We start from the raw sequence: 22,040 nt of genomic DNA, 5'->3' as shown, positions 1-22,040 counted from the left end.
GAGGGGTTTTTCAATGATTGGGGCATGGTGATGTGGTGTGTGTCGGTATGGGGTTGCCCTAGGTGTGGCTGCATAGTGTGTGGGTATGCATGCATATAGTCCTGCCATGTAGCCGCCCTATACAGGTGCTGTTGGACAGCTGCAGACCATACCTGACAGGGTATGCAGTTCAGTGCCTCCGGCCATGGACATGCTGACTGTGCCTGCCAGGGGTTCCACGGGCACATGCAGGTACAGACCTTGAGTTGCTACTCTCCCCTGATGATGACAGGTGTCCGCTGAAACCATGTCCCACCTGGGTCTGGCCGGGGTCATGTGCACGAGGCCTGCTGTGGTGTGGTGTGGACAACACCCCCAGTGATTTGCTGGGGCTGGTGCTGCCACTACGGGAGCAACTTGGTGTCATGTCATGTCCACGTTGACCACCAGCTACTGGAGTTTCTGGCCTATGTCCATGCAGACGTTGCACCACTCCCACCACATGTTCAAGCATTGACATTCCACAGTCGATGAGGTCCACTATCTCACCACACCATCTATCCATGACGTTGGTATGTTCATGGAGGGCAGCTGCAATGTCATGGAGGTTGCCACTTACAGATGAGAAAGCAGCCCTCTGTAGGCTTAGGCCCTGTCTGCTGTGCATGTCCATACGTGCCTGTGCCTCCATTACAGCATGAAGCATGCTCCTGGTGGTACCAGTTGTGGCACCTCTGCCAGGAGCATGATGACCAGCGGCCCTTCCACGAGCAACACAGTACATCTGCCGATGTGGTGGCCTACCAGACATCGGGCTATGCCGACTGTGACCTAACACAGTTGGAATGGACACCACACCTTCCGGGTCACTGGCACCAACCGCCAACTGTCCCTCTGCTATGGCCACGTGTGATGGGGTTTGTTGGGGCACTGTAACTGTGTGTGGGCTTGGGGTGGCTAGGAGGGTGATGACACATGTAGGTGCAGTGTCGGCCTCTGACAACCCCACCTGTGCCTCACCAGTACCATCATCATCATCATCAGTGTCTGTACGGACACCTACCTCAGTTTGCATGCAGGAGGGAACCTGACCCACCTCACCACCTGTGGGGGAAACAAACACACATTTTAAGACCTGTACAGCATTGCATAACAGTATGCACACTCACACACACACACACACACACACACACACACACACTCGCACACACATGTACACCCACAAACCCTGACAATCCACCTTACTACCTCCCTTACCCTGGGTTTACAGACAGTCCCACATTCAGTTACAGATGTTCCCCATCCTGCATGGCACTTGCTAACATACACTCATTAATACTACCCATTAACATATCAGACCTCTCCATGCCTACATGTGTGATGACAACACATGACCTGTTACTCCATCACCTCCCTGACCTTGGTGGAGTAGGTAGTACATGGCCTCACTGCTGTCATCCATACCCTGTGTATGCCCAGTCATGGTGTACATGGCCCCTAAATGGTTGGAGCTGCTACATTCACTACATATATCACACACTGGAGCCTCATACTACAGTCTTGATCAGTCCATGCTACATCTGCTGCACAATCAACCCATCATGCGGGCAACAGTAATACCTGGATACACTGACTGATGTGGTCTGGTAATTCCCCATTACATTAGTAGTGCTGCATATATGGGTAGCCGGTTATCCATCTGCTGCTGGAATTATGGTGTGTATACCTGGTATGTACTTTCCCTCCCAATGCATGGTCTGTACTACAGACCTTGTTATGCTATCAGCTGTCTTGTGTTCACATATCGGACAGACTGTCCCGGTGTCTCATGTGTCACTACATCTACAGCACAATCCCAAGGAGGAATACTGCCATGTGATCAGTCTTACTATCGCCTGTGCATACATGGACACCCGCACAGACAGACACACATGTACACACACATCAGACATGCATCTACCACACTCCACCAGATTGCACTTACACAAACATACAACACCCCCCCACACACACACACGCACACATTTTGAGATTTGATTTTTACACAAACGCACACCTGGGAAAGGCTGACACAGTTTTACTAGCTATGCACCCTTCTGCCCAGACCATAAGGTAGTTATCACTGCCATCAGAACCCTTTATAAAGGGTGACCAATCCTACTGTGTAATGCTACTATTATCCAAATGATGTGTGACCAAGACTTGCAAGGCTATTTAGGAGTGGCCTGTACAGTGTCAACAAATACATATGCAAGTAATCTAATAGCTTAAATATGTCTCACAAATATCATCCACAAAGATAGGTTTAAATATATTTAATAATAAATAATAAAAGAACAAGACAATACTCAAGCAACACCGTAACTATAGAGTTCAAAATCACAGGAAATACTTTAAAACAACATTGCAGGACAGTCTCAAATAAATACAGACAACATCTAAACTAATCGTTTTTATATTCTATGGTACTTACTTATTATCGCAACCAGATTTCCTAATTGACATTATTCTGTCAGTGTGCACAGAAACAGGTTGCTTAACCTAAAAAGGGGTCTGTCGAGAATTAAGCATTAGTCTGTCTCAGTGGGTATGAGCCCAGAAGAGGAGTACGGATGACATTTTGTACTTGTGGATGATGCGCCTCATTGCTCCTGCAACTCCATGTTGCTGAAACACTTTACAGTACCTGCATTTCACACTACAGTGTCAGGAAAGGGAAAGTGAGTCACAAAAAACACCCTGCAACCTTTTACAGTGTACATTTGTCAAGCCCAAGGATTGCTGCCTTTCCTACTTTATGTATCAAGATTTTCACTAAAGGTACTATTAGAAACTGTCCCCATTTGAGAAGCAAGCAAGGCCCGCACCTTACACATAATGGAAGATACAAAGTCAGTTTCTGAAAACACCTCCTGTTACCAACACTTCGGAAAATATCTTACTGCCTGATGGTGTAATTCTTCTTGTCATTTGTGGCATGTAGCATGGTTTTTCAATGTGACCTGCTCATATGTTTACAGTTAGTTTTGGTTAACATTTTATTTTTAACAATCTTTTCTGTGTCTGTGTTTGCCTTCTCTGAAGGGAGCCTTCTATTCAGTGCAAGGAATCCGTTCATCAGAACGGTAGCAGACATGATAACGTAAGTGTGCATGTGCAATGCATGCAAAAACTGGAAGAGGGTTTTCGGAAATGTTTATTTTCCTGAAGGTAATGCAAACTTAATCCACAGCAGTAAACACTGTAAATACCACATTGCAGTGTTTCATGGCCTCCTTTCTATAGAACTATGCAAAATTTGGAACCACGAAAATCTGGTTGCGATAATATGTAAGTGCCATTCCTATCTATATCTAACAGAGAAACTATGCCCCACTTCTTGCTTACAGCAAGTGCAGATGTAGTGCTGATGATGAGTGGGCATTTGTAGGTCCAAGACAAAATACAAAATGCACAGTCTTTCTCTGAGAAAGTTCTTAAATCAATATTAAATATTACTGCTGGGTCAGCCTAGATGACGTCCCTCTTTGCACCTGCCTTCAGTTCCCAGGCTAACAGAAACTAACATCTCTGTGTTAAAAATACATATCTGTCAGCTGTTTGCCCAGAACTAGAAGTTGTAAAACAATTAAACACTTTTACATTTTAAACCTAGTAATTACTTCTCTCCAGAACAATAGAAAATACTTCTAGCTCTAGACATTTTGTCTTCTTGCGGCATCTAAACTTTTATAGCACATCGTAAAGCACTTAATTTCAACTTATTTTCTGGACGTTTTGTAAGTTAATCTTCTATGTTCCAGCAGGGTATGCTGTGGTTACATTACTGAAGTTCAGTACATAACATACAGTTCTGTATAACTCATATACAGTATTCACAAATGACACAGAATTATTTACAAAATTCCAGATAGCTGGGCTGGCAGTGTCACAATCCCCCCCCCGAAAACTTAAGCTAGTTTTTCAAGTGACCCTTGAGGAGCATGGAGCATTGCCTGAGAGGGTGAACTTATCAGGAAATATACTACCTCATTCCCTGTCTTGAGAGCCCATCTGCATTGGTATTGCTAACCTCACTGTGGTGCTGCACTGTCATATCATATGCCTGCAACCCTAGGCTCCACCTTAGTAACTTGACATTTTGCTGGCTAGCTCGATGTAGCCATGTTAAGGGATTGTGGTCTGTAACTACAGTGAATGTCCTTCCATACAGGTAAGGCTGAAGTTTCTGCAGTGCCCATACTATGGCTAGACATTCCTTTTCTACAGCTGCATAGCATTCCTCCCTGGGTGGGAGCCTATGACTGAGATATACCACTGGGTGCTCTTCTCCCTCTGAGGAAACCTGGCTAAGTACAGCCCCCATCCCATGGTTTGAAGCATCCACCTGCACAACAAATTCTTTGCTGTAATCTGGACTCTCTAACACAAGGGATCCTCCCAAAGCTCCTTTAAGCCTCTGGAATGCCAATTCACATGCTGGGGTCCACACTACCTCATCTGGCCAGTTTTTCCTTGTTGGGTCTGTGAGGGGAGCAACTATGGTACTATAACTGGGGACAAACTTTCTGTAGTACCTCACTGTCCCTAAGAATGCTCTCACCTTCTTTTTGTTAACAGGGGAAGGCCATGCCTGAATGGCTTCCACTTTGGCAGGTTCTGGCCTGATCTTACCACTCCCAGGTAGGAGACCTCTGCCATACCCACCTGACATTTGCTAGGCTTAATGGTCAACCCTGCCTTCTGTAGCCTGCCAAGCACCTCCCTGACATGCTGAAGGTGCTCTTACCAGGAATAGCCGTTGATGGCAATATTATTTAGGTAAGCAAGGGCAAAATCTCCTGCTCCTGCTACGATATGATCTACCAGCCTCTGGAATGTCACTGGGGCATTTTTCATCCCAAAGAGCATTTTTGTGAACTCATACAAGCCAAAAGGAGTCACAAAGGCTGACCTGTCTCTTGCACTGGGAGTCAAGGTCACCTGCCAGTAACCCTTGGTAAGATCAATAGTGGTAATATACTTAGCTCTAACCGGCTGCTCTAGGGCTTTATATGTCATTGGCATGGGGTAAGCATCTGACTCTCTATGACTATTTAATTTCCTGTAGTCCACACAGAACCTGGTGCTGCCATCCTTTTTTTATACCATCACCACTGGGGAGGCCCAGGGACTGCTAGACTCCTAAATTAACACTAGTTCCAACATTTCCTGTATCTCCTCCCTCAGAGTCTGTTTGACTCTCTCAGGTACCCTGTAAAGGGCCTGCTTAATAGGCCTTTGGATTCCTGTATCCACATGGTGCTGCACCATGTGGTTGCACCCTGGTTTCCCAGTGAACATGTCCCCAAACTCCTGTAACTGCTCAGACTTCTTGAACCTGTGTAGGGGATAGCTGCTGGGACATTGCTACCCCTTCCACTGAGGTGTCAGTCTGAGCATCAATGAGGAGATCAGTCACCAGATCCCCCTCAGAATCCTCCTGCCATCCACTGCAAATAGTCAGCACAAGGACCTTCCCTATCATGGTATGGTTTCATCATGTTAGCATGGTACAATTTGTGCCCCTGCCTAGCACTTCCACCATGTAGTTAACATCACTGACCTTCCTTATTAGCTTGTAGGGTCCCTCCCAGGCTGCCTGCAACTTGTTGTATCTGACAGGAATGAGAACCATTACCTGCTGCCCTACAGCATACTCTCTAACTTGAGCATTCCTGTCATACCAGACTTTTTTCTGCTGTTGGACTTCTGCCAGGTTCTCCTGGGCCAAACCCATGAGTTTCCTGAGCCTTGTCCTGAGGTTTATGACATATGCCACAACAGACTCCTTGTGGGATGCACACTCACCCTCCCACTCATTTCAAATCAAATATAGAGGTCCCCTCACCCTGTGCCCATACAGCAACTCAAAGGGTGAAAAAACTGTGGATTCCTGGGGAACCTCTCTAGCAAATAACAAACGGGACAAATATTTGTCCCACTCACTCTTGAACTGGTCTGCAAATGCCTGTAGCATGGACTTGAGTGTAGAGTTTAACCTCTCAACAAGACTATTAGTCTGGGGATGGTAGGGAGTGGTCTTTAGGTGCTTCACCCAGAGCGCTTCCACAGCCAGAAGGTCTGACATGAAATTGGCACCACTGTCAGTCAGTATTTTTTTTGGGAAACCTACCCTGCTGAAAATCTCTAACAAAGCATTTGCCACCTTTTCTGTCTCAATTGGGAGCAGAACCATTGATTCAGGGTATGTGGTAGCATAATCTACTACAACTAGGACATACTTTTTCCCTTTTAAAGGTGGGGTACTCAGAGGCCCCACAATATCTATAGCTACCCTCTGAAATGGCTCCTCAATCAGAGGCAAAGGCATCAAAGGAGCTTTCACTTTATTTCCTGCCTTATGTACCTTGTGGCACTGCTCACAGGTCCTGAAGTACCCTGTTACATCTCTGGAAATCCCAGGCCAATAGAAGTTCCGCATAATACATCTCTTGGTATGCTTTATGCCCATATGACCTGCAAAGGGAATATCATGGACTATGGCTAGAAGTGCCAAATGGTAGGCTCTGGGCACTACCAACTGCTGTATTCTCACACCCTCTAGCCCTCCATCAGGGGTCCACTCTCTATACAGTAACCCTTTGTCCCAGTATACAGATTCCCCTTTCCCTTGAGAATCAGGTGCCTCACTGGCTACCTCCCTCAGGCCTCGTAATATAGGGTCTGAGAGCTGAGCCTGTCTCAACTCTCTCTTTGTATCCCTTCCCAGCTCCCTTTTCACAGGCAGTCTGGCATCCTCTGACAGCAGTGCCTCACTGTCAGCCTGGGTACTACTACTACTCACCTCTGCCCTTGCAGTTGCTCTGTCCAAGGGAACATCAGTACCCACAAGCAGCTGTGGCTCACCTTCAGTCTCACTGCTACAGGGTAGCTCCCTCCCTGAAGCAATCACCTCACCAGTCCTGGCTGCAAATGTGCAGTCTGTCTGGCTCTCCACCAGGCTACCAGACCCACATGCTTGTCTCCTAGCTTGACTACATGTAACTGCATGCACACAGGGCACTGTATTATCAAAATCATTCCCTATCAGGACATCTGCAGGGATATCCTCAAACACACCTAATTGCTTGCTTTTTCCACCCACTCAGTCAAGGTGAACCCTAGCCAAAGGTATTTGGAATGGGGTGCCTCCTGAATCTCTGACTGGAGTGGACTGCTCAAGCAAGTAGTGCTCCTCTGTAACCATTGCAGGCTTCACAATGATTAAGTCAGAGGCTGTGTCTCTCTTAGCCATCTCTTCTTTCCCATTCACTAAGATAGGATATAACCTCTTGTGGTAGTTTGGTACCCTTGTTGTCTCGAGACAACTTACTGCTGGCATTTTGTCATTCCCACTTACTGGCTCTCCCAACTTTTGTTCCCCACCTTGCCTCCATGGACATCTATTTGTTACATGGCCCCACTGGTTGCATTTAAAACATTTAACCCTTGGTCCTAGATATGTACTTGGACTAATGGCTTACCCTGGTACTGGCATACTCTGTTGGGGCAGTCTGGGCTGCCCACCATGGGTTCCCTTAGACCCGTGAACAGCACTGGGTGTCCCTTTGCTGTGCAGTGATGCTCTGCTTGCTAGGTATGGGTCTCTATTCATCCACAAATCATCTGCAGTAGTGCATTGTCTATCAGCTAGCCAGGTTCTCATGTCCTCAGGCAAAGTGCTAAGGGCTTGTTTCCTCACCAAAAGGTCTGCCAGCCCTTCAAAAGTGGTGACCTGACATCCACTCACCCTCCTATGAAAATAAGTGCTTAGTGCAGCAACATATTCACACACACTTTCATCTGCCTTGCATCTTTGCTTCCAAAACTTTTTCCTATAAGCTTCAGGTGTTAATTTAAAACATTCTAAAAGACAGTTCTTTACTACATTATAATTTAAGCAATCAGTATCAGACAGTTTAGAAATTACATTTACAGCTTTACCATGGAATAAGGGAGTCAGGAACCATACTCAGAGCCCGTGGTCAACATTATACTGTTTACATACCCTTTCAAACATATGAATGAAACCATCAACATTATCCTGCTCTGCATATTATGGAAGAAATTTACTGACCTTTGTTACTTCTAGGGTTCAGCTACTCCCTTCCCCATTACCTCCATGACTCTGGCAAAGAGTCAGCATCTCCTTTCCATGTTGCCTCTGCCTCTCCTTCTCCTCAGCTTCCAGGAGTCACAGTTTCTCATTTTTCTCATTTTTCAGCTGTCGTAGTGTGTCATTTTTCTAATCCTTCAGACATTGCAGTTTCTCATTTTCCTCATCCTTCAAACTTTGCAGTTTCTCATTTTCTTCATCCTTCAGACATTGCAGTTTCTCATTTTCCTCATCCTTCAGACGATGCAGTTTCTCATTTTCCTCATCCTTCAGACATCGCAGTTTCTCATTTTCCTCATCCTTCAGACATCGCAGTTTCTCATTTTCCTCATACTTCAGACATCACAGTTTCTCATTTTCCTCATCCTTCAGACTTTGCAGATTCTCATTTTCCTCATCCTTCAGACGTTGCAGTTTCTCATTTTCCTCATCCTTCAGATGTTGCAGTTTCTCATTTTCCTCATCCTTCAGACATCGCAGTTTCTCATTTTCCTCATCCTTCAGACAGACATTGCAGTTTCTCATTTTCCTCATCCTTCAGACATCACAGTTTCTCATTTTCTTCATCCTTCAGACATCCCAGTTTCTCATTTTCCTCATCCTTCAGACATTGCAGTTTCTCATTTTTCTCATCCTTCAGACATCGCAGTTTCTAATTTTCCTCATCCTTCAGACATCGCAATTTCTCATTTTCCTCATCCTTTAGACATTGCAGTTTCTCATTTTCCTCATCCTACAGATGTTGCAGTTTCTCATTTTCCTCATCCTTCAGACATCGCAGTTTCTCATTTTCCTCATCCTTCACATGTGGCAGTTTCTCATTTTCCTCATCCTTCAGACGTTGCAGTTTCTCATTTTCCTCATCCTTCAGACATTGCAGTTTCTCAATTTTCTCATCCTTCAGACATCGCAGTTTCTCATTTTCCTCATCCTTCAGACATTGCAGTTTCTCATTTTCCTCATCCTTCAGACATTGCAGTTTCTCATTTTCCTCGTCCTTCAGACTTTGCAGTTTCTCATTTTCTTCATCCTTCAGACTTTGCAGTTTCTCATTTTCCTCATCCTTCAGATGTTGCTGTTTCTCATTTTCCTCATCCTTCAGACATCGCAGTTTCTCATTTTCCTCATCCTTCAGACAGACATTGCAGTTTCTCATTTTCCTCATCCTTCAGACATTGCAGTTTCACATTTTCCTCAGTCTCTAGATGCCTCAGTGTCTGTGTTGCCTCTGTTTCCAAATGCTTGGCCTCTAGCTCAAGTGCCTTTAACTCCAGATGGATTTTTAAGTCCCCTGTGGAAAGGTTGAGCTGTCCATTTTTTGAGAGTTGTAAATCTCCATGGCCAATCTGATTGTCCTCCTGGTTGCTATTCTGTGATGCAGCTCTAACTAAAGCTGCAATCATGTCTGCTTTAGTCAGGTTGGCATGCACCAGTCCTTTAGCCTGGCACATCTCAGCCAACTGGCTCCTTGTCAGTTTGCCTTACTCCTCTGCTGACATGCTTACCTGCTCTCCCTGACTAACTAAAGCTTACAAAAAAAAAATAAAACAATTGTGATATGAACTCTGAATGTTCACTGCATAGCTGATTGAGAGTACAAACACCTTCCTGAGTGACCACTGTAAACAAGCTACAGGAATTCAATATACACACCACTACAAGCCAATTAATATGTGATGTGGCTAACCCACTATCAATCAATTAATATGTAATGTGGATATCCCACCACTGTCCACCAATTAATATTTGAGGCCCCTGCACTGGCACAATAATCGAGCCACACAATGGGAGGATGACAAGTACACATACAGTAAAGTATAATTTCCCTTAAGAGCACACAGTCAATCTGGGGATGGTTTCCTCCCTCTTTCTCCAGATCCCCAATAAGACTCCCCAGTGGCATAGCTATAGAGTTGAGTCCTTAGCAAGGGTTCCAAGTCAAGTTCTCCCAACACTCTCTCTGTCCAACCAGTGCTTCATGCCCCTGTCAAGTAACAGACAGACACACACACACACACACACACACACACACACACACACACACACACACACACACACACACACACACACACACACACACGTTTGGTTTATACACAAACACACACCTGGGAATGGCTGGCACAGGTTTACTAGCTATGGCCCCTTCTGCCTAGACCATAAGGTAGTTATCACTGTCAGCAAAACCCCTTATTAGCTACTTTAATGCCCTTCCCAAAGGGCGGCCAATCCTACTGTGTAATGTTACTATTATCCAAATGGCAAGTGTGACCAAGACTTGCAAGGCTACTTAGGAGTGCCCTGTACAGTGTCACCAAATACATATGCAAGTATCTAATAGCTTAAATATGTCTCACAAATAGCCACAAAGATAGGTTTAAATATATTTAATAATAAATAAAAGAACAAGACAATTCTCAAGCAACACAGTAACTACAAAGTTCAAAATCACAGGAAATACTTTAAAACAACATTGCAGGACAGTCTCAAATAAATACAGAAAATATCTAAACTAATCTTTCCTATATTCCTGTCTATATCTAACAGAGATACTATACCCTACATCTTACAGCAAGTGCAGATGTAGTGCTGATGATGAGTGGATGTTTGTAGGTCCAAGACAAGATACAAAATGCACAGTCTTTCTCTGAGAGAGTTCTTAAATCTATATTAAATATTACTGCTGGGTCAGTCTGGATGACATCACTCTTTGTCACCTGCCTTCAGTTCCCATGCTAACAGAAACTAACATCGCTGTATTAAAAATACATATATTTCAGATGTTTTCTCAGAACTGAAAGTCATACAACAATTAAACACTTTTACATTTTAAACCTAGTAATTACTTCTCTCCAGGACAATAGAAAAAACTTCTAGCTCTAGAATGTCTTCTTGCTGCATTGAAACTAACTTTTATAGTACATCGTAAAGCACTTAATTTCAACTTATTTTCTTGAAGTTTTGTAAGTTAGTCTTCTATGTTCCAGCAGGGCATGCTGTTGTTACATTCTTGAAGTTCAGTACATAACATACAGTTCTGTATAAATCATATCAATATTCCCAAATGACATAGAATTATTTACAAAATTCCAGATAGCTGAGCTGGCAGTGTCACATAAGGGTCAGATGCACATAGGAAACTCACCCCACTGTCAACCCAAAACAATAGAGTAGCCCTTTGGAGTTCAAACCTTTTCTCGTAGTCCCAAATGCTCTGCCAAGTTCAGACTATCAGTATCACAAAGAAAAAACTGTTCATTCTACTGCTACTTGACAGTTTTTCTTTGCCTGATTAACAAAAAAAAAATATATATAGAAGTCTTAAGCAGCCAGATCTGTTTTATATCAGTTAGTTACTATTTACATTAAACGTTAAGTTACTGAACAAAAGTTAAACTGCACACACACACTGGAGAAAAATACCAGTTAGTTAGATTTTTTTGTGTGAACCTGCCTGTAATATTAGCAAATGACCAGCAGATGTCACTCACAACACATTCTAGATCTAACAGGTAACTGGAACATAAAAATATGCTTAATTTATGCCAACTTGCCTTGGTATGGAACAGTCATTATGTAACAGTGAGCACCACAGCCACAGTATGTGCAGTAAATGTGAAGAGAAACAGAACAAAACAGGATACATACTTGGCAAAATATATTTGCTTTGCATGACTGGAAGAACTACTGAATTAGTAAACAGAAATACAAACTCAAAGTCAAAATAACTTTATTGTCATTCAGACCATACAACAGCAGTGCACAGTTGAATGAAATTACGTTTCTCCAAGCTGATGTGCAAACATAAATGCAGAAAAAAATACATATAAACAACAACACCAGCAACAATAACAGCAACAGAGTCCAAGCCATCCAAAGGCACCAAGCTGCAATAACCAAGTTCTACTCAACACAGTGCTGGCCGCATTGACCGCAGCAATCCTCACCATCCACACCATCGCTAGCTCCATCTTAACACTAGCAATGTCTCCTGTCCTATATCCCAGAATGGTCCTCACAGCATAAAACCAAATAAGGCCTGAAATACCACAGCAATTTCTCTCCAGCCACCCGTTGCCACCTCCATCCTCGGCTTTATTTTGCAACACAACCCCACCGGATGTACAGTAGCAAGGGCCACCCAAATTCTGCCCATGACCCAGCACATGGTGATTTTTTTTTTTTTTTTTTTTTTATTATTGAATAAACGTGTTGATGTTTTGTTCAGCCACATGAATAGTCATATGACAGTTCTGCACGAAAAACACAGAACTGGATAATCAGCAAAATCAGATAGGTCAGAACAAAGATAACTTTGTGGGGAGGTGTAATTCTAGACTATGACAGGAGAGTCTAGAAGGGGAAATTATGGTAGCACCCCAAACGGGGTTAAAGTGTATAGAAATTAAGCATATAAAATGTATTATACATTTTACAGACTTAACAGTTTAAAGTAGGTAAATTAATGAACTGCAAGTATTTATTTGTGAAGCCCAGCCAGCTTTACAGAGCATATTATCATTAACCAACAAAATCGCTTGCACCCCCCAATACTTAAATATACCAATTCTGAGATCACACTACTTTGACGAAAATGGTAAACTACGATTAGACAATGAATATTCATGATGTCACAGGCACATCTGCATGGCATGTCAGTCATGCATTGTTTGCATGCCACATCACATACACTAGGCATGTCAATCACTCTGGCCATGCCCATTTCTGAGCAAAACAACCAGTGGGGTAGTGTTGTAAAACAAAGCCCCATCCTCAGTACCAGAATGTTCCAAGTCCTAGACCAGTCTCTCCATCCACCCATTGCCAGCTCCATCCTTAACACAAGCATACTTCAAATTCCAGATCATTCCCCTCCGACTGAACAGAATTCAAAAATCAGGACTCACATCTAAACCAGTAAATGAAGTTGGGTTTTCTCCACCAGCATTCAGCACAACCTCCACCTCTGAAGGCCTGGTCAGCCTCAGTGATCTCTGTAACAGTCCAACAATCTTCCAAAAACAAGCAATCCACAAAGCCAAGCAAAAAATACACCACGGCTACTGATGGCCATGCACCTGACCAAATTAAATGGACACCAGATCCCAAACAGCCATTCAAAGTGCCTCCATCTTAGAAGCTCCTCCAGGCGTTGTCATCTTAGATCACAATGAGGGAAAAAAATTACAGTTCCATCTCATCTGCCTATATTAGTGTATCTTAAATCAGCAGCCTGCTTTTTCTATGTTACAGAGTTTACACTGTTCTGGGAATGAAACTCAGTACTTTGCATTTAAATAAAATATTACATAATCACATACCATACAGGTATTTAGAACCATTCTTTTCAGCCTTTTGCTGCTAAAAGGACAGCTGGTAATGTGGAATACTAAAGGACACAGATGTCTATAAGGACTAACATGTTAAGGGTAAATAGCCAGTCATGCCACTGCATGTTAGGATAAAGTCCTGACTATAGCCTGGGTGAGCTGGGTTTAACTAGTCATTCAAGAGTTGTGAGTTGGCATAGTGGTTAAGATCTTTACCTTATATAGAAAAGGTATAGGTATTGATTCTCACTAGTTGAAATTGGCTAGGCTTAAAATGGCTCACAAGTGCAGTTAGCCTAGAACTTAGCTATGAGTCACCTATGAAGTGCTCAATGGCATGTCATTGGAGGATGGGTGTTCCTAGACTGGGTGGAAAAAGCTGAGGTCCAGCAGATCTTTTGCCACAGTTCCCAGACTCAATCACTGTTGGAAGATGGTTACAAAGCCAACAGGTAGAGGCTGGTGCAGGGGCAAGTATGGGACTGGCTGCTTAAGCTAAAGACAATAGTCCATGACATACTGACTAGTGGACATGTGTGAATGTTTATCCAGACACTGGCAGTCTCTCTGGTGATGTTGGTTCTCATATCACCACTTAAGGGGAAGTTTTAGGGCCATTCATACAAAAATGCCCTTATAGTTAATACATTGGCAAGAACATAAAACTCCCCAAAGGATGCCTAGATGATGATCCAAATAGATATATCCCCCACCCTTGAGCATCGGAAGGAAAAGTCCCCACCTCTGAGAAATGAATGGGGTCAAGTCCAATAGAAAGAGGCTCAATGATTGGCAGGCAGTAGGGGGGTAGCACATAAAACTCATTGACTAATTAAGTAAAACTAACTAGCCGAGTGACTGATTGACTTGACTAACTAACTAAGTAGCCCCACTTCACTCCAGCCAAGCCAGCAGCAGTAACAGTAATATGTACTTTATGGGTATTCCTAACATCTAAACACCTGCTTATAGTGAGAAAAAAATATTCTCTGTTGCTAGACCATACCCACTAGGACTGTTAACAACATATAGATGTGTTCTTATACTAGCAATGATCTTTGTCTATACCTTATCCAAAACATAGGCATGCAACTACAAAATTATTATTTTAACACCTTTATTAAATTATCACTTAACACATACGCAAAATTACATTGACAGAAAAGAAAAAACATTTTAACATTTTCCATTTAAACACAGTATGCATCACATATATTTCCTTTGCGACTATCATCAGTCCAACATTACAAAAAATTGCTGAATTCCTGTTTTACCCTCAAACTTCACTCCTTCTACAGAACATTGTTATGCATGTATTGTTTCTACAATTACCATGTACTTCTATGAAATTAGCTCCTTCCCTTTTCTAAAGATCCCTCTTCCAGTTCTTTTATCTCTTTTATAATTTCAGTAGCCCAAATACAGTTGGTGTAGACTGATTTCCATTTTCTAGTAATTGCTTCTTGGCAGCCAACAGAATTAAACCCAGTAAGACCTCACTATGTCTAGGCAATTTATTTCCTGTATCCCAGCTCAAAACAATTATTTCCTTACTTCCTGTCATTTGCTCATTCAGTATTTCTGATGAGTACTCTGTAGGGAATTTTTAAAATCTGCCAACTTATTACACCCCAGCACGTATGTTCCCAGATATATGTTTCTTCTCCATCACACCTCCAACATTTGCTGTCTATCTGAGGAAAAATTCTTTGAAGCCTGCTTGATGTCGAAAAATATCTATGCAAACACTTCCAAGCAAAGATCTAAAACCTTCTGGATTTGTTTGCATACTTGGAGCCATACATATGCTTTCCCATTGTTTTCCTGTAAACTGCTTTCCAGTCTCTCTTCTTAATCTTTTCCAAACTCATTGACATTGATTCTTATAGCTAGCATGCAATGTTTTTATGCCCTACTAATTATCCCTTTTTAACAGCTACTTCTATTTTAAATTCTACTAAAAACTCTACCAGTGCTAGTCTTTCACTTAACAATTCTCCTGTGCCTTTCTTGTTGCCTGTACTCTGAGATCAGGTCCTTGTAGGGAAGGCAGTCTGTAGCCTGAAATCCAAATTTCTTCTTGACCTCATCACACTCTATCACCTTTCCTGCTTGAGTTATTTGCTTCCAGTATTTTGGTTCCACTGTCAGGTTTCTCCAGTAAATTCCAGCCCCTCTTCCCTGTTTTTTTTGCTCCTACTTGCAGTCATCCCTACTGACAAAACCACCTTCCTCTCTTCTAATATTGGCTTAGTTCTTTTTTAAGCAAAAGCATCTTTATTAAATGATCACTTATGACATAGACAATAATACATTTATATAAATGAAAACAAACCATATTGACAGATTTGTTAGTTGCAGACATTATACATCGCTTACAATCTATCCAGTCATTGTCAGTTAAACATTACATAACTCGTTCATATCCTGGCTTCTTTTAAACCTTGTTCCTCTTCTGCATATATTGTTCCCACAATTCACATTTTTTCCTCTGTAATTTGCTGCTACCCTTTTCTAAAGATCCCACTTCTAGCTGTTTTATCTCCGTTATTATATTCACTACTTCTAGTAAGTTAGTTTAGACTTGGATTTCCATTTTCTAATAATCGTTTTTTTGGCAGCCACCATAATTAGACACAGCAAGGCCTTACTATGTCTAGGCAATTCCAATTCTGGGTCATAGCTCAAAATATAATTTCCTTACTTACACCAATTTGCACATGGTATTTCTGATAGAGTAGTCTTCACTAAACCTTTAAAGTCTACCAACTCATTGCATTCCCAAAAATATGTTCCCAATTACCTCTGTATTGGCTTAGTTCTTAAAATGATTTCTAAAACTTTAGAAATGTAATACTCTGCATGGTAGTTACTATGCTCCTTAAAGATCTACATTAAAAATGCCACTCTCTCTCCTTAGTTCTTGAACTCCCCCCTGCTTCATCATCATACCTTTCTGCTTTGAATTATAACTTTCTCCTTGTATTATGTATAAGAACCTTAACTGAAAAAAAAAAAGATTGTAACTTTGCCACCACAGCAGGTTGATAATATGTCTCTGCTGCTGCTGGGTGACTGCTGTGGCAAGAGAGAGAGAGAGAGACTATTTTTGATACTTGGAGATGGGAAAGAGAATGCCTCTCTGTTTAGCCAGAATGCTGCACTCATTCCTAGAGACGTTGTTGCTGGCAGTTCTGGATCTGTTTCTTCAAGAATTCCTGTCAAAAAGAAACAGAAAATTAAACATGTCTTCTCCTATCTCAGTCACAGGGTTGGGTTTAGCTCATGATTAAGTGTATGCTCTTGACCCTTCCTATATGGCTGTTTCTGGTAAAAGAAAAAGGCGTTCTTCTTTTTCTGAAGAGATTCAAGAGTCTGAACCACAAAATAAGTGTGAGGGGACAGTTATGTCTCCACAGATTTCTGGCTCAATTTCTGAGGAGAGTGTGGCTTTGGCCAATCCATTTGGTGGATTCTCTCGGTATCTCTCTGAGACTATTTACAGAAAGAATTGGTTGCTTCAGTGGAAATCAGTGATGTTTCTCAGTCTCTCAGAACATACTATGATCTTTTACAACTAGAAATTCCAGAACCTCTTGTTGCTCCTATTCTGTCTGCTTTGAATGATGTTTTTGTCAGAGCCTGCCATATCCCTGACAGTTAGCCTGTTGTCACTAAAAACACAGATTATCCAAAGTTCCTCAGTCTTTTAAATTTTTATACACTAATCCCTGACCTGACCCAGCAGCTATAGCTTTAGTAAACTCAGCTACTGCTAAAGGTTTAGTAAATACTAATTCCCCTCCTTCTGACAATGATGGGAGGGCTTTTGATAAGTTTAGGAAAATATATGCTTCTGCAGCTCTTGTTTTTAGAATTCTTAACTCTCAGGCTCATATGTTGAATTTTATCCCAGCCACTTGTGAGAATATGAGGAATGTTTTGGCACTGGTTTCCTCTTGTGAGGAGAAATCTGCTTTGTCATTTGGTTTCTACTGTTTCTCAAGTCACTATCCATTCTGTAAAACATAAAGAGGATTCTGTTGTTGACACCTTCAGGGGCTGCCGCCACTGGAGCTATTATTAAGATGATTTGCCTGGCAGCATTCACAGAACTTCCCAGAGGATGTCAGAAATGAAATTTTGAACTCTCCATTGGATAGAAAACTATTTTTTGGACCTTCTGCTGCAGAAGCTATTAAAACATGTGATGAGAAAGAGTGAAGCTGATTCAAGGAAGCTTTCAGATTTTTCAGCCTTCCTTCTCCAAGTTTACAAAGTAATTATGTGCTCCATCATTTGATTTCCATAAAAAGTAAAATAAACAGTCCCAGCAATCTGATGGTAAGCAGATGGTTAAAAATTTTCCAAAAAGAAATCAACCCCCACCCCGAGAATAAATCTGAATGTCTGTAAGAGGAACTTTCCTTCCTCCCTGTCAGTCCCTTATGATTCCAGAAAGCCTAAAGCTCCATTTCTCTCATTGGCAACATATTATTTCAGACAGATGGGTTGTGAGAGTAATCCATTAAGGCTACAGATGACCAAAAATGGAAGAAGCTTTAAACAGATATTTAGATGAGATGATAAAGCTGCAAAAATCAGAGGTCAAAATGAAGAATAGGCTGGCTGAATATGAGACTACTCTGGAAGAGATGTTTCAAACAAAATAATTAAAGGACAGAGCATGTAGGGAAAACCTGAGATTTTAAGCTATAGCAGATAAGCTGGAAGGAACAGACTGCATTAATTTTATGAAAGCACAGATAAGCAACTGAACTGGTATTTCACAGCACGAGTTGTTAGTTGAAAGGGCATATTGTGCGTATGCTACAAACCTGGCTATAAGAAGCAACTTAGACCTTTAATAGTAAACATGCAATCCTACTAGCAGAAGGAGATGGTTCTGACAAAATTGTGGCAGAAGGACAAAGTACTAAAAGCGGGAGACAGCAGAGTGTTTGTGGATAATGATTACTAATTGTATGCCAGGCAGAAAAGAAGCAAATTTATTCCACTATTCAGGGAATGTTGAGATGCATGTATGAGATTCAAACCGCTGTACTCAGCTGTCTTCAAGGTATTCTACCCTGCAGGAACAAAATAATTTTTTCATGAAGTACATGCTAAAGAAGAAATACAAAAGTTTGTGCAACAAAATGTAACCTTTGAAACAGAAAGATATTCTGCTTGTTGTTCTTCTGGTAATAAAGACCACAGGGGCTATACCTGTGAAACCTTTTCAAGTTTTTCAATGGAAAATGTTGGAGAGAAGGAAGGGAGCATGAAAGTTGACTAGAAGAATCAAGAATATGTTGGAAATGAAGCAGAGACAGATTTTCAGAGATGAACAGTAATAAAACTAGTAACTTAATGTGGGATTACATTGCAATAATTACATTTGAGAAATATGACAGAACAACAAAATATGGAAATATTGGACTTTTTCAGAATTTGTTGGACTTGTGGGGGACTCTAAAGCATATGCCCTACTTTATGTTATTAATGTTTGGAAAAGTGCTTTGGGGAGGGGGAGAAAGTTAAATTTAAGTAAAGACTTTTTTAAATAGAACTAATTTTGTGGCACATCATTTTCTCTATGTTATAAAGTTTTTTTTTGCATTTATTTTTAAGTGTAACGGAGATTGTAAACAGGTGTTACTTTTCATTTCTTCTTTCCTCTCTTTCTTCTTGTTCATTTTTAAGAAATGTAGGCACTGCCATGCAAAAAAAGGCTGATTAAAAAGCATGATACAGAAAAATGAATCTGCTTTTTCTCATTCTTACATGGAGGAATGACTGGATTAAAGATCTTAGATTGATTTAGTAACAAGTTTTAAGTGAGAGCAAGTAAATGACAAAGAATATTGAATATTATGAGGCTTTTTCTAGCAAATAATTGTATGCTCAGTAACAATTTTGTAGCTGGTCTTCATGCTTCCAAGGAAACAATCTGATAAAATGGAATTGGCTGTCTGGTTCTCATGTCTCCATTGGGACAATCTGATAAGGAGAAACTGGCTACAGTCTGGTGTAGAGTGATTGGCTGAGGGAAAAAAAAGAGAAATTGGCTAGGAGATAATGTCCTCTGAATGGGATTTAGGAGTTTTCCCAAGATAGATAATGTTCAGTAAAAGCATTCAGGGGCTTTTCTAAGGTAATGTTCTCTGAAAGCTTTCAGGGGTTTCCCAGCTGGGAGAGCTATAAAAATAAGACAAAACTAATCAGACTTCTTGGAACATGGGCTAAATTCTTGACTAGGCTTCTAAGGGCCTCAGAGCCAATAGCCTAGTAACTTCCTATGATCAAATGAGCACTTAGAAACACAGGCTGCACCATGCATCTTAACCTGGATAACCTTTCTTTTATGTTAACTCAAGTCTGTGAGTGTGGCTGTCAGTTTAGAACTTTTGTTCTTATTAGGAAGGTAAAAACATCAATATTTGAATGTATACATAGTTATGTCTGTTAGTATTAAGTTAATATGTTTTAGGTGGTATTGGGGTGTTTGTTTTTGTTTGAGGGCTTTCACTAAAACAAAAAAGTTTTATAATATGTGACATAAGCTCAAAAGGATATGACACAAAATATCTGTATAAAAGTTCAGCCTACCAAACAGTGTATGCATGTAGCACAAAAGCTGGAACTAGATATTTAACAAAAAGGAACCAGATATTTAACAAAAAAAATGTTATATATAAAAGGTGGGAATAATACAATGATGGGGTTCAGGCAACTAGGCAGCGAGACATTTCCCTGTGGTACATTTGGCTGAGGACACATGGCTGAAGTGACATTCAGCTGCAGAGAAGTATGGCTGTTTGCAAACTCCCTGTGGACAAAGAGAAGCACACACTGCCATGCCCAGAGGTTTAATAACCAAATCCATGGAGGCAGATGAAGTAATGAGTATTGTGCTCAATGTACAATACATACTTATAGAACTACAACATGTGGAAGTATGCTACAGCATGGAGGAAATCCTGCAGGCTAATGTAGTCACATTTATGCTCCAGTATGCATTTTAGGTAATGTTCCCTATACACTGCAAAGGGGGCTGTGGTCCACACACACTGATTTTAAAGGCACTGTCCATTGTGCACTGCATTCTTACTGCCAGTGACATGCCCACGGGCCAGCCTATTGCTGATGCCTGCCATACTGCCTGCTGTCTCATGTTCCCTTCAGGATGATGGACATTGTTTTCCCTCTGTGCATTTAGTTATTGAAGTTGTGGGCATGGCAACACATTTTTCTCTTTCCCACAGGGAATTCACAACAGCCACATTTCTCTGCAGCTGAATGTCACTTCAGCCATGTGTCCCCAGTCAAATGTACCACAGGGAAATGTCTCGCTGCCTAGGCGCCTGAACCCACAATGATGCTTTCCATAATGTCTCACTGATAAATACAAAAAAGAATGAGTAGTGAGCTATATTAAAAATGTAGAATGCAAATAGCTATGTTACAGGAGACACATTTGGAAAGAAATGAACACGTGAATTTGATAAAAAAAGTTTTCAGGATGGTTATTCAGCAGAATTCCTGGGACAAAGTAAAAGAGGAATACTTATATTAATTGCAAGACGAGCTCCAATAGTGAGAGAAAAAGATAAAAAAGACAGCAGTGGCAGATTTGTAGCGCTAAGGGGCTACTTGCAAGGGAGGAGGATTACACTGGCATGTATTTACATTCCACCTAAAATTGCTATAATTGTTGTGAATTCAGTAATAGGAGTTTAGAGTGAATTTACATATTATTCCCCAAGATATAAAAAACTGGGCTAGGCTAGACAGAATTTACATTTCACAGGAACATGTGCATTTAACTGAAGGTCTTGATATTCACTCAATAACTATTTCAGATCTTGAGCCAATAATAACTAAAATAAAAGCAGAAGGTAATAAAATAAATATAAGACATTGGCGCTTTCCCACCTATCTTTTGAAATGAGAGGAATTTAAGGAATGGGTAGTGGAGATTATTCAGGAGCTGTTAGAGAGGATAGAAATGTCTTCTGAAAATATAGGTAGGGAGTAGGATAAAATTAAGGTGGGGTTTAAAAATAGGGTGGAAATAAAAGAAAGGGCGCTATGGTTAAGAAGTAACAAGAATTATTTAGAGGGACTGGCAAATGTTAAAGTATTGCAGAATAGAGGGAATCTCACAGAACAAGAAGAGGATCAACTACAGAATGCTAGACAGAAAATAAGGGATTACCTCAATAACATACACGTGTTTAGAAAGATTGTTGTTAATCAAATGTTTTTTGATAATAGCAGTAGAGCACAAAAACTTTTAGCACAATGACTCAGGCAACGGAAAGTAGATAGGGTTGTTGCCAGACTTAGGGAGCCTAAAACAAGGAAGGTAACAAAAGAGCCTGTAGAGGTATTAGAAATATTTTGGAAATTCTATGAGATTCTCTATAAAGCAGAAAAATATGAAAATCAAGAAAAGATATAAATAGAAATGTTTATGGAAGAATTAAATATGCCAAGGTCAGAGGTAGATGAGGCTCAATTACTAACGGTTAGGATAGGAGGAGATGAGATAAACCCCCGGATTCTCAAAA

Source organism: Protopterus annectens, chromosome 4.part0 (genome assembly GCF_019279795.1).
Source record: "Protopterus annectens isolate FY-2018-M chromosome 4.part0, PAN1.0, whole genome shotgun sequence".
In the NCBI taxonomy this organism is placed as follows: domain Eukaryota; kingdom Metazoa; phylum Chordata; order Ceratodontiformes; family Protopteridae; genus Protopterus; species Protopterus annectens.
The sequence above is the reverse complement of the archived record's forward strand: the minus strand, read 5'-3'. Positions refer to the sequence as shown.